The sequence below is a fragment of the Pocillopora damicornis genome, chromosome 12 (genome assembly GCF_964200805.1).
Source record: "Pocillopora damicornis chromosome 12, jaPocDami1.2, whole genome shotgun sequence".
Taxonomy (NCBI): Eukaryota; Metazoa; Cnidaria; class Anthozoa; order Scleractinia; family Pocilloporidae; genus Pocillopora; species Pocillopora damicornis.
In genome coordinates this window covers 13,181,582-13,193,589 of record NC_142681.1, presented here as the reverse complement: position 1 = coordinate 13,193,589, position 12,008 = coordinate 13,181,582, and the positions used below count along the sequence as shown (strand labels likewise).

General features: G+C 39.1%; 2 pseudogenes across 2 annotated transcripts in view; both read right to left on the bottom strand.

The window, feature by feature from the left end:
* Positions 1-1,056: 1,056 nt before the first annotated feature.
* LOC113686432 (uncharacterized) lies at positions 1,057-5,950 on the bottom strand (annotated as a pseudogene). Its single transcript, XR_016181635.1, has 4 exons — positions 4,796-5,950; positions 4,545-4,691; positions 4,079-4,218; positions 1,057-3,978 (listed from the first exon to the last, which is right to left on the bottom strand). The product of XR_016181635.1 is annotated as an uncharacterized LOC113686432 (transcript).
* A 5,038-nt stretch (positions 5,951-10,988) lies between these two features.
* Positions 10,989-12,008, bottom strand: part of LOC149036557 (trafficking protein particle complex subunit 11-like) — a 24,479-nt pseudogene continuing 23,459 nt past the window's right edge. Inside the window, exon 33 of the transcript XR_016181442.1 lies at positions 10,989-11,815. The product of XR_016181442.1 is annotated as a trafficking protein particle complex subunit 11-like (transcript). The remainder of the gene's footprint in view (positions 11,816-12,008) is intronic.

Genomic DNA, 12,008 nt, shown 5'->3' with positions numbered 1-12,008 from the left:
AGATATGCTACATGGCCCCCGTTCTATATCAACGTTCATAGAAAACTCAATTTTTGAAGCAGCCTTTTGCCATTTGCCTTTTAAACTGCACTGCAAGAGCAGCATCTAACAAGGTCTTCGAGCAGAGCGATGTAAGTTTTTTTTATTTTTCTCTGAACAACCCCAGGTGGTAATGCAAGATTGAAACTCTCGCAAAGGAGTTTTAAGATTGTAAGTTTGAGGTTTTTGAGTGTGTTATTCTCGACCATGGAACAGATGTTGTACTGTTGGTAATGAATAGAATGAGTTACATTTAACTGCTCAAAAATAGACTCCTTAACATTTGACAAATAAAATTCTTCCTCCATAGCAACCAGATCTTGCTCAGTTACAGCTTGTGCGCAGGGGGCTGTCTGCTGTTTCACTTTTGCTGCCATTCTGGAAAAAAATGAAGCTACTTGTTGAGTTGTCAAAATCTCAGGGACACCGAGCAAGCGCTCCCCGTTCAATCCCTTTGCTCTTCTCATTTCTGTTGCAACAATTTCCGCGTAGACCCTCTTGCCGCTTCCTTGTTTGATGGTAAATCTAACAGTCAGATACTCTCGTTGCTTTTCGTTAAACCAGTAAGCATTCTTTACGTGTTTTAAAGCGAAGCCTTCAGGCGGTGTTACACACCCACTGCTACGAGGACACGTTTCAGGAGGTAGAGGAATAGTTGGCACGGAACTTGAACCTTCCTCGGGTCTTGCAGCATATTTAACCTTCGCTTCATCAAGAAGTGTCTCCCTTTCAATCGTCTTTGTGCATGTTCCGAACGCGAGATGCTTTTCTAGAGAAGAGTGCCGTTGGAAACTACGCGTGCGGCCCTCTTTTGGACATTGAAACACTTGATCATGGTCTTTCGCTTCACGGCCATAGTCCTCTTCTTCTGCGTGATCCGTTGTGGAAGTTTTACTAGGCTCTTTAAGTTTTCTCCTTAGGGCGATCTCTTTAAATTCTCCGAGGGTAAAGTAACCGAAATATTTTGGTAATGGCGTTTTGTGGAAAATAATAACGTGATAGATAAAACCAAACACACCTAAACATTATCCAGAGCGAGATTTTGTTCGTTTCACATTGCGAAAATAGCGTTAGGTGCAGCTTGTGGACTGCTACCTAAATGAAGTAGAAGTTTCTTTTTCCAGTATAGCGTTCTAAATAAAAAAAACTTGAAATAAATTTTTATAACAAAAACTGGCGCCAGGTTTGATGTTTTCAAGTGATCTTGATTTCCAGCTTTCCCTTGCTGAATTTTTCAGTCTCAAAACTAAAGATCATGCTACATTATAGCTAGAAACTGCATAGAGAATATAACGTAAGGTTCACCATTTGTTCCTTCCAAAGAAATGCATTTGCTGGGGCCTCTATCAAATGCCTGCCACACCCTCATTCCACCGGGATAAAATCTGAAGTTGTTCTATTTACTGATGCCACTAATCTTCTGTCGAGTTGGGAGAACAGTTTCGGGTTCCCCAAGACTGTCTAACATCACTACACGAATCCCAGGTAGACCCCATGGGATAGAATCGTGTTTCCCATTTCCTTCGCATTGGTAACATTGTTCTCCTCGTTTATGAATCGTGTTATGTGTCCTTTAATTGTTGCAGCCATACGATCAGCAGGCCCTTTTCCGCCCTGGGGACCTGAGAAAGCTATCACAGAAACGCGAATTCCTGCTTCTTATTCTATTGTTGGCACTGACAATATAGTATAAGTGCTATGGTAGCACCCTGCGTTGTCTTGACGAAAAAATGCTTGATTGATTTCTGGGTGCTCTGATTTCGAAGTTCTAAGGATATGCGCCATAATGGAGACCACAGCGGAACTTCCTTGGGTGCAGTTCTGGATAATATGTAAAAATTCTTGTGACTCAAACTGGTCAGCTTGGCGGCGCACGAAAACGCATATAGACCAAGAGATGCTGCGCCTACCAAACCAGTCTGACTGAGATTCACGGTACTTGCGCGGTAGAAATTTCATGGCCCAGTCCTGGGTAATAAAGACTGAACCACTATCTAGCTATGTGAGAATCTTTAATCTAGACTGGTCTTGCCTCACTGTACGGAGCTGGTGAGCCTTCCAGGGATGAATTATGTCCCTGCTGTGCTTTACCAAGTATGTGGCTTCGTCATGATCATTTTTCGTGTGAAAAGAAGCTTCCTCAACAGCCACTTGAATCTCATCTAGAAAAGTACCAAGCTCTTCACATTGAAAACGGTGGTCCCCATGGGTATGTTGGCGCTTCTGCTGAAAACAGCTGTCACTCGGATCACTCAAAGCATATGACATACCATGATCTGCTATGGTAGCCTCATCGTCAACGTGCACCAATTAATATACCATCATTTCTCAGTATGTAAACGCAGAATAACAAAAACTTAAATCACTCGCCCCACCCCCCATTTCTAATATGTATTCTAATTGTTGCTATTAGTTGTAATTTTTGAAAGACTTAACGCTTCTTAGTTATAATAGAGTGCTTGCAGTCTGCATTTTCTCATCTGTCCAGTTCTTATCTCAGTCAGCGCGATTGCAAACCACGACGTTATCGTTTATCGCAGCTCGCGGCTTCGCCGCTCGCTTGCTTGATTTTCGCGTGCAGTAACTTGGCAAAGAAAAACAAGAGATTTCTCGCAGTCTAAAGTTATAAAAGTAGCATGGATAATTAGGGCTGGGGTAGAGAAAATCACAAATGCAGGCGATGTTAAAGCCCACCCTGAAATCAATAAAAGGGAGAACGAGTTAATGAACTTCAAAAGACCCTGTCAATATTCCATTTTAGAATTTAAAGTTACCGCTCAATACAGACATTACCGACGCATTCATAAAAGGTTAGCCTCGACATAAAGTGAATATTTACAGATTCCGGCAAGTAAGTGTTTTAAATTTAAAAATACACAATAGATAGAGTAACAAACAGGTCTTCTTCTCGTTGGGAATTTCGGATGGAGGCTAAGCCTGTAAAAAATGCTTCTTCACTTCTTTCATTCAGCGGTCATAGCAAACCCGAAACTGGACTAGTATTTCTTTGGGTAATATCTTATCTTGAAGTCCGCCTTTAGGTAAAGTTTTGAGTTCTTGAGCATTTCCTGCCATCTTCCTACCGTGGTATCTTCAACCAGGCCTTTTTGGTTGATTTAGGAGTGAAATCATCTTGTCAATGCAGAGGCTCCATCGGCTGCAAAATAGTCCAGTCCCTGGAAGCTCTTTCTAACCGTCGTGCCACAAGCAGCTAATACACGCAGTGGTGTTCTTTTACTGAAAGGGATAAACTCGACTTCTTCGCAATACTGCTCATATTGAACAGCAATTCGCTCTGGTATTAGACACTGAATCACATTTGGTACTTCTAATACGTTACCGTTACATTTGGACAGGCGTAAATTCTTTAGACCAAAAGGCATATCTTGAAAAATATGTGGGCTTGTTATGAACTGCAAAAAATGGTCAAGTTGGGCCTCGTCTATCCGTATCCTCGCTGAAGGCTGTACAGGAACGGGCGTCGCTACTCCATGTTGAAGGCGATGTAAGTTCGCCACAGTGTATCTATACTGGGACAGACCAGGAATAAATTCTCGTTTGGTAGAAAAACTCGCAGTGGCAGTCATAATTGAGAGGATTTGTCTCCGCGTGTCCCAGCTGCCGGCATTTTTGTACGTTTCTGCTATGGCCTCAAGGTAAAGACGTTGGGATGGGAGCATTATACCCTCTGCACCAAGCTCATCATTGACGGCCCTTGAAACTTGGAGTGCCGATCAAACGCTGCGACAAGGATATCTCTAGTGTGTTGTATGTACCTTCGTTTTGCTCTATCCGCTATAAAGGTTTGTTGGCACGAAGAACCACTTCACCGGAGCTAGTTGTGCTTGTGTTTTCGGATAACCCAAAAATGTAGCTGTCGTCAATGGAAAAGTGTTTTACATTCTCACGCATATATTCTGTACTATTTGCCTCAGCTTCCTAGAGGAGGGAAAAATATGAAAAGTAATTAAATGATCGCAAATTAACACAAGATACCAATTAAACCTATAGACTGCCTATCTGTTTAAACGACAATTACCAATGAAAGCGTTTCCTGTCTTTTATGTACGGACACGGGTTCAACAACAACTGTTGGCGAAGATAAGGCAGTTTCTGTTGAGTCCGCAGAAGTAGACACCATCATTTTACCCAGATGATCCCTGCATTACCTGCAAATAGCTACGGATTAAAGAAACACGGAGTTAGGCAAGGATAAATTGGCATGGTGATAGAAATGGTGTTATTCTTAGTCCTTCTTACTCATTAACGCTCACTCGTTCTTTAGCGTAACCTACAAGGGGATACCTCGGGATGATCCTCTTGGGCACATTGCGTCCGTTTTATTTGTCAAAAGAGGGTCAAAGCATTAAGAGTGTATTAGATTAACATATTTCTCCTACTAAAGCAGTGTATGGTTTGACTGCACTTACGCGACCCAACTGGGACGAGCATTCCAGTTTCTTTAAAAACGAACCAAGATTTTTTTCTGTCAATTCCACGATCACCTCGACAGGTTGTCGACTTGTGACCCGCTACTTCTGCTGGAACGCAACATCTAGTTTTGCCTGTTCGCCAGCGAGTACCGTACGCGTCTCCGTGTTTAGGTCATACCGGCGTCATATGTATCTGACATTACTGTGCGATGAAAATCCCTGGTAAAGAAAAATTAATTAGTAAATTAATTCTGTAGAAATTAATAGTCCAAATGCATTTATTTTGCAGTCGAAAATTGTAAATCAAAACGATCTTTACTAACCTGCCCGTGTAAGTAATAGTTTCCTTTCGTTGTTGACGCTTTTAACATCCGTCAAAATGTTATAACTCTTCCAGTGAGCTGTAACGTCCCTAGTACAGTCTTTCAATTCGACAAAGTCAGCCACGTTTGGATCGTTGAAATAGCGAGTCAACAATAATATAGTCTTCTGCAATTCAAATTAACAGAAAAATTCGTATCTATACATCAATTTACAGCCCTCTTCAGCAATGTCTACGGATTTTTTATTGTATAATTTCATATCATTTCCATATCAAAGAATTTTTTGACCATCTTTAACTATCTTTTTTACTTCGTAGTTCTCAAGTACGATTTCTACAGCTGATTTGCATCATGCAAATTCCTGACCTTAGCCACAATGCGTCGCAAACTCTTTTATTTTGCCGGCACTTTTCTGAATTACCCAAATTTTTTATTTCATATTATTTTCGTATAAGGACCAAACTTTGTGCCAGCATGCAGTTTGACATGATTTCTCACATACCAAGACACGTTTTGAAAGCTTGAAGTCGCTCAATTTTTCGCTTTTTGCAACAAGTGTTTGAGAGTACTTTGTTAAAAAATCATGTGAATTTTAAAATTAAACCAAAGCTCCTAAAAGTGCCACAAATAAAAATCAAATGAATTACATTTTGAAGTAAAAACATCCCCGATTTCTTACGAAACATCCTCCTTCAGTACTAGCACACTAAAGTTGGTCAATTTTACTGTATTTTTTGCATAAATAATAAGGTAAAAAACCAAATTTTCGTTTTTCCCCATTTTCTCGGACACATTTGATTTTTCAAACTTTGAGATATTTTTTTTGAATATATCTCCCTAAAAGGGTTTTCCAGGCAAATTAGCAGAACTTTTGATTTTTTAGCCTGGTCAGCGATTCTCGACATTTACAGTCGTGGGCTCTTAACTTCGTAAGGATATATATTTAGATATTTAAACCATTCTTTACGTTCTGTCTTTATTAACATCTTAAATCGCGGTTTGTTTGTAAACCTATAGCTGACATTTTGATATAAATCTAACTAAATAGTGCAAGAATCTTCATAAGTAAAAAAAAATTTTAGAAATTAAAAGAACCTCATCAGTTATTAATAAAGTATACTTTTTACACTTATGATGTCCTGTATGAACATCAGAACATCAGATTGGACAAGCAACTGCACAAACTTTGCACAATAAGCTCAGCTTGACTCACCTGAATAAAGAGCAGGCATAAGTGGTGAAGAGATAAATCTCAGAAAGATACAGGTCTAAGTGCAGGTATGACTTTATTCATGTACCTCCATTGTGTTCTATATGCTTTTCTTGTTTAGTTTACTTTATAAGTATCAACTCTTAGTATGGGTATGATCAGTACACACTACACAAGAAATTATCAAATGGATAGATAGATAGATAGTTTATTGAAATATCATATTACAGCCAAAAGGCTGAACTGCTTAAGTGCCGCTCCCGCTAAGAGCGGTCCTCTCGACTTCCCGTCGGAAAAAAAGTTTTCTTTTATTTTTTGCCCATGAAAAGAGTTTAGGACACATGTTTCAAAAATAGTTTAGTTGTTCTCCAATTCTCTTTTTTTGCTTCGCCACAAGCCAAAAATCATTTTTGGCCAGACCACCCTGCGAACAGCGATCGAAAGTGTCAATTTCAAAGATTTTGTCCAGCGCGCAGCGGCTGTAACGATGTAGCTCACGGAATTCTATCTTGCTACAAGTTATAAGGTGTATTCAGTTAGTTCAGAGACAAAATATGGAAACATCAGCTGAAATATTTTTCATACCAGCGTGATCAGAGGAGACCCTGCTCTTCGACCTTAATTTGCATATCAAAAATTCACTACTTTGTACGAAAGAATTCGCAAAATGCAGGCGTTAATCGGGCCGAAAAAGCATATCATTGCATAGTTTATACACCAATGAGGTCACGGATTACCTCAAACCCGCGGGTATATCTCTAGCTTCCATCCACCAACTTCTTAAGAAACAACGCAAATCCATGTGTTTGCTTAATTGCGCTCGTGTCAATGATCATTTGCATGATTCTTGGAATTGACCAAGATCTCCTTTTGACATTTCAAACTTCGTTCGTTTATCTTCTACGTTGAGGATTTTAGGCTTTCACAGCAACTGAATGGAGATTAGATGCCGAGTTGTCCTAAAACGTTGCGTAAACGTTATCGGTCGTAACGCTTGCGCGCTTGCGTGACTTAGACAAAGTAGACAAAGGTGATCGGAAGGCGGCTTCCCGATAATTTACGTTGAAATATCAGGTCATGAATTATGCAGTGTGGAGAAGATCAAAATTAAAGAATAAAATTTGGCACGCTGGTCATAACAGGCATGTCGCGTTGCTTAAAAGGACACAAAAACAAGTTAAAATAGGTTGCAGTGTTTATATTTACAAAACAACACGCATACATATGAGGTTCTTTTACCGACAAAATATCGAACATGGATACATTGATGTTTTGTTCAATTACATTATTGTTATGCGTTATAATACAAGTCTTAAAATAAAATAAATCAAATTCATCCGGAATACATCGATTTTGGATGTCATATATCGATGTTGTGCAGCATACATTGCTTTCCTGACTCATTCATCCGTGACCTTATATAACTAAAAGATGTTCCATAAAACTAAAAGATGAGGAAGCGGAAATAGAAATGACCGGAAGTCAGATTAAACAAGAAGCCCCGGAAACTAACACTTTCAAAATGGCGGGAAATAGAGGCAGACGATCAGTGAAGTTTGAGAAGCACTATGCAAGGTTTACGAATTTGGCTGCCCAACATCGAAGGATTTTTTACGTCTTTGGTTAGGCTACTGGAAAGTGCAGAAGGGCAAAGGAACACTGCGTCCTACGACTCGGCTGAATTTTTTAGTCGCCGTTTACGAAAAAACGAAAGAACTCTTGTCACTGACTCTAAGAATAGAAGAAGCCTTCCCAAATGAAGTTGAGGTGATCTCTGATCTAAACGAACTTGTTGCAACAGTTGCAAACTCTGCAAAATGACGCCGGTTTTCGTCGGGCTGATATCGGAAGAATTCTTGGATGAGAGTATTGCTTATGGCAAAATTAGTTTTGGCAAGATATAGACATGAGAGGATGATCCTTCTTTATCTTACTTTCAGTTAACAGTTGTGTTATTCTTGGGCCCACAAACCATTTTTATTCATAATTTTTCATAGGACATAAAAAATAACACATAGAATCATAATCACTAAGAGACTGAATAGGGGAGGGCGTAACTTGAGGTAAAAAATCTTTGTACTTGGTACAATTATCCATGACTTTACATATGTTTATGGGAATGTTTTGCTCCTTTATTGCGAGAAGTTTTTACTGCTCAAATTAATACAAAATCTCTGTTAATTTCCTAAGCAGTGGCCAAGGAATATATGCCAGTGGACCCTTCATATAAAACAATAAAATTTTCAAATCCGTTTGGGTTACTCAGGAAATGTTCCACGTTCAAAGTTCCAGTTTCAAGTTACTCATCATATTAACTGTTTTGTTAACAGCATGACAAACTCAACACTAACATAAAAGAGCTTACAAGAGCTAATTTACAAGGGTATAAACTTCTCTGCAATAGACATTATGCATGCAATGTAGCCATACCTTTACCTTTTGAGTGATTACAAATCAAGGCTAGATCTCAGGTTTAAAATGTTAATACTAAGAAGCATCTAGTACATTATGCCACTACAACATCATGTATTTTTTTCCCAGCTATTCAAAGTTTTACACCCCTTTGTATTAGTAAGGCTGTTAGATTTGAGATTATAACTGATTATTGTTACTGTTTCCCATTTACATTGTCATTAGTAATTTTATTCTTGGTATACTGACATGTATAACAGTAACCAATTTATACTAACTGTATTAAGAGTTCATTCCAAGTACATGAAGTTAATACAGTAAATCATGAATAGCAGTTTAAATAAAAAGAAGCAATCTGCAATACCACTTGGTAGGCTATGATTCCATCATGATCACCAGTTTGGAAGGCTGCATCTCCAGCTTCTTGCAGTGACAATTCTTGGTTATGTGTCAGAGTAGTAATTGTGTCAGGTACTGAAACTGCATAGTCACTCTGCATGTCAGGTACAGGCCCTTCTTCATCAATCCCATAATGATTGAATAAATTAACAGCCTTGCTGGCAGTCACATCTGTCACAGCCTTATACCCAGAATTTCTGAAATGTAGCATTCCTTGTATCCAGAGCTGATTGGGAGAGAAATTGCATTATGTGCTTACAGGATGATTATTCCACTGACCAATAAATTGGTTAATTGCATTATTAATCAGTGGAATGTAGACTAGATGAATACAAAACAGATGCACTTCATCTGTTGGATCTAAAATTCCACTGTGCTCAAGAAAAAGGAAAATGTTCAAAAAGCGGCTCACAATAACCCAGTTGACATCACACCAGAGATGCTCTATTCTCTAGTTATGAACAGATTTTTTAGTGATGTGGCTGCCTCTATTTAAACCTCTTTCTTGCAGCATGAAGCAAGCAACTTCTATGTTTTCCATTCCAAGATCACTGGGAACTCTTGATGGTAAATTGTAGTGCGCAACAGCTGACTGGAAATACTGCAGTACCGTTAAAGCCCTGTTATTGGTTGATACCTAAAGGAATACTATCATTCTTGAAAAACCATCTAAACCACCATGAATGATAATTTTGTATGGCTGGATTAGTTTTGGGTTGCCATCAATGTGCCTTTTGGACACCATGAAGACAACAACAAGAGGCATTTTTGACCACCCATGAGTAACAGGCATGATATTATAAATATAAACACTGCAACCTATTTTAACTTGTTTTTGTGTCCTTTCAAGCAACGCGATATGTCTGTTATGACCAACGTGCCAAATTTTATTCTTTAATTTTGATCTTCTCCACACTGCATAATTCATGACCTGATATTTCAACGTAAATTATCGAGGAGGCCTTCCTATCACCTTTGTCTACTTTGTAAGTCACGCAAGCGCGCAAGCGTTACGACCGATAACGTTTACGCAACGTTTTAGGACTCGGCATGTAATCTCCATTCAGTTGCAGTGAAAACCTAAAATCCTCAACGTAGAAGATAGACGAAGTCTGAACTGCCAAAAGGAGATCTTGGTCAATTCCAAGAATCATGCAAATGATCTTTGACACGAGCGCAATTGAGCAGACACATGGATTTGCGCTGTTTTTAAGAAGTTGGTGGATGGAAGCTAGAGATATACCCGCGGATTTGAGGTAATCCATAACCTCATTGGTGTATAAACTATGCACTGATATGCTTTTTCGGCCCGATTAACGCCTGCATTTTGAGAATTCTTTCGTACAAAGTAGTGAATTTTTTATATGCAAATTAAGGTCGGAGAGCAGGGTCTCCTCTGATCACGCTGGTATGAAAAATATTTCAGCTGAAGTTTTCATATTTTGTCTGTGAACTAAATGAATACACCTTGTAACATGTAGCAGATAGAATTCCGTGAGCTACATTGTTGCAGTCGCTGCGCGCTAGACAAAATCTTTGAAATTGACACTTTCGATCACTGTTCGCAGGGGTGGTCTGGCCAAAAATGATTTTTGGCTTGTGGCGAAGCAAAAAAAGAGAATTGGAGAACAACTAAACTATTTTTGAAACATGTGTCCTAAACCCTTTTCATGGGCAAAAAATAAAAGAAAACTTTTCTCCGACGGGAAGTCAAGAGGACCGCTCTTAGCGAGAGTGGCATATAAATCATATATAAGTAGAAATTATTATCAATATACGCGGCCAAATAGAAAATCGGCCTCTTCAAAACACACGCACAGCGGGCCGCAAAAGACTGACAACGGGCTGCTAATGCATTATCAGCCCTACAGCTTACATGATGATTTGAAGTGACTTTGAATTCGTCATTCACTTAGCTTGTATTATTAAAACTCGTATTCTTGATATCATTTGGCCTTGTTTATTGATAAAGCGAAGAGAAGCGCTCGGGCCACAAATGACACTACAAGGGCGCAAATAATCAACATTCCCTCAAAAAGTCATGTTATTCCCTTATTCACAAATGCTGCAATCTGATTCGCTACGCAACTACGTAGCCTCATACTGTCCAGGTGACTAAAAAAATCATGAGCCTGTTCTGTTGTTAAGTTTTGAACGAGTTCAACTTAGAAGTTCAACTAAACAGTTTAATCATTCGCTTTTGATTTCTCTGTGTGATAATTGATTCAGGCTTGGCCCAAGTCAACGACCACGCGAAAGAAATCTTGAACTCATAGGGCAATTTTCAATCTAAGATTACATTGGTTTTGCTGCGCTCTGTCATTTATCCAGAAAACTCGGGCCACTCTCTTTCAACCAATCAGATGCAAAACTAAAATCAACCACAACTTGGTCGCCCGTGTTTTCCCGCGCTTTAGACAGTTTGGTTGTGTTCACTTTGATTTCTCTTTGGCTCTTCAAAGTATTTTCTTTCTTTTGATTGGCTGTTGGGATTACTTTGATTTCAGTTTTACGACACTTTATCAAAAAGCGTTCTATACGAAATTTCAAGGGTTATTATTAGTTATTGTTATGTCACTCCAAGTCAACAAGAGAGAGAAACTCACAAACGGAGCAAATATCTCCAGGCAAGTCGTCGTTCTATGTAGTAGCACTACTCTTAATTTCTTAATCCACCCAAAGGAAGTAGTGCAACTGATTCTACGTGATATCGATACGACATGCGCGCAAAAACACATAAGCGTATCTTTTAACCACAGAGTTGTTTGGCCTTAAACATCCTGCAATTCACCAGCCAGTGGACAAAAGCCCCCACTAAAGAATTTCCTTCATGTGGCTGGCAGTTTACAGCGGTTCAAATCTCCGCTGCATCACTTTGCTGCTTAAAATCCTATTGTGACTATAACTGGAAAGTTTGCCTCCAGTCTCCGCTGTTCCATTAGCTATCTTTAGTACTCGTAACCAGGCTTCTTCTCAGATTCCAATTCCCGGCCTCGAGGCTGTGTGATAACAGACACGTTATAAATGAGTTTTCCAATGGATTTCCAGTTTCTGATTATGGTAAACACTTCTATACCTGATTTTGCATAGATATCCTACATGCTAACTTTTAAAACTTGTGACTAATCCATTTTATGACTAATCACTGGTATTCCAGTCGCTAGTTGTACTAAAAACTTCTAGACCTGTTTT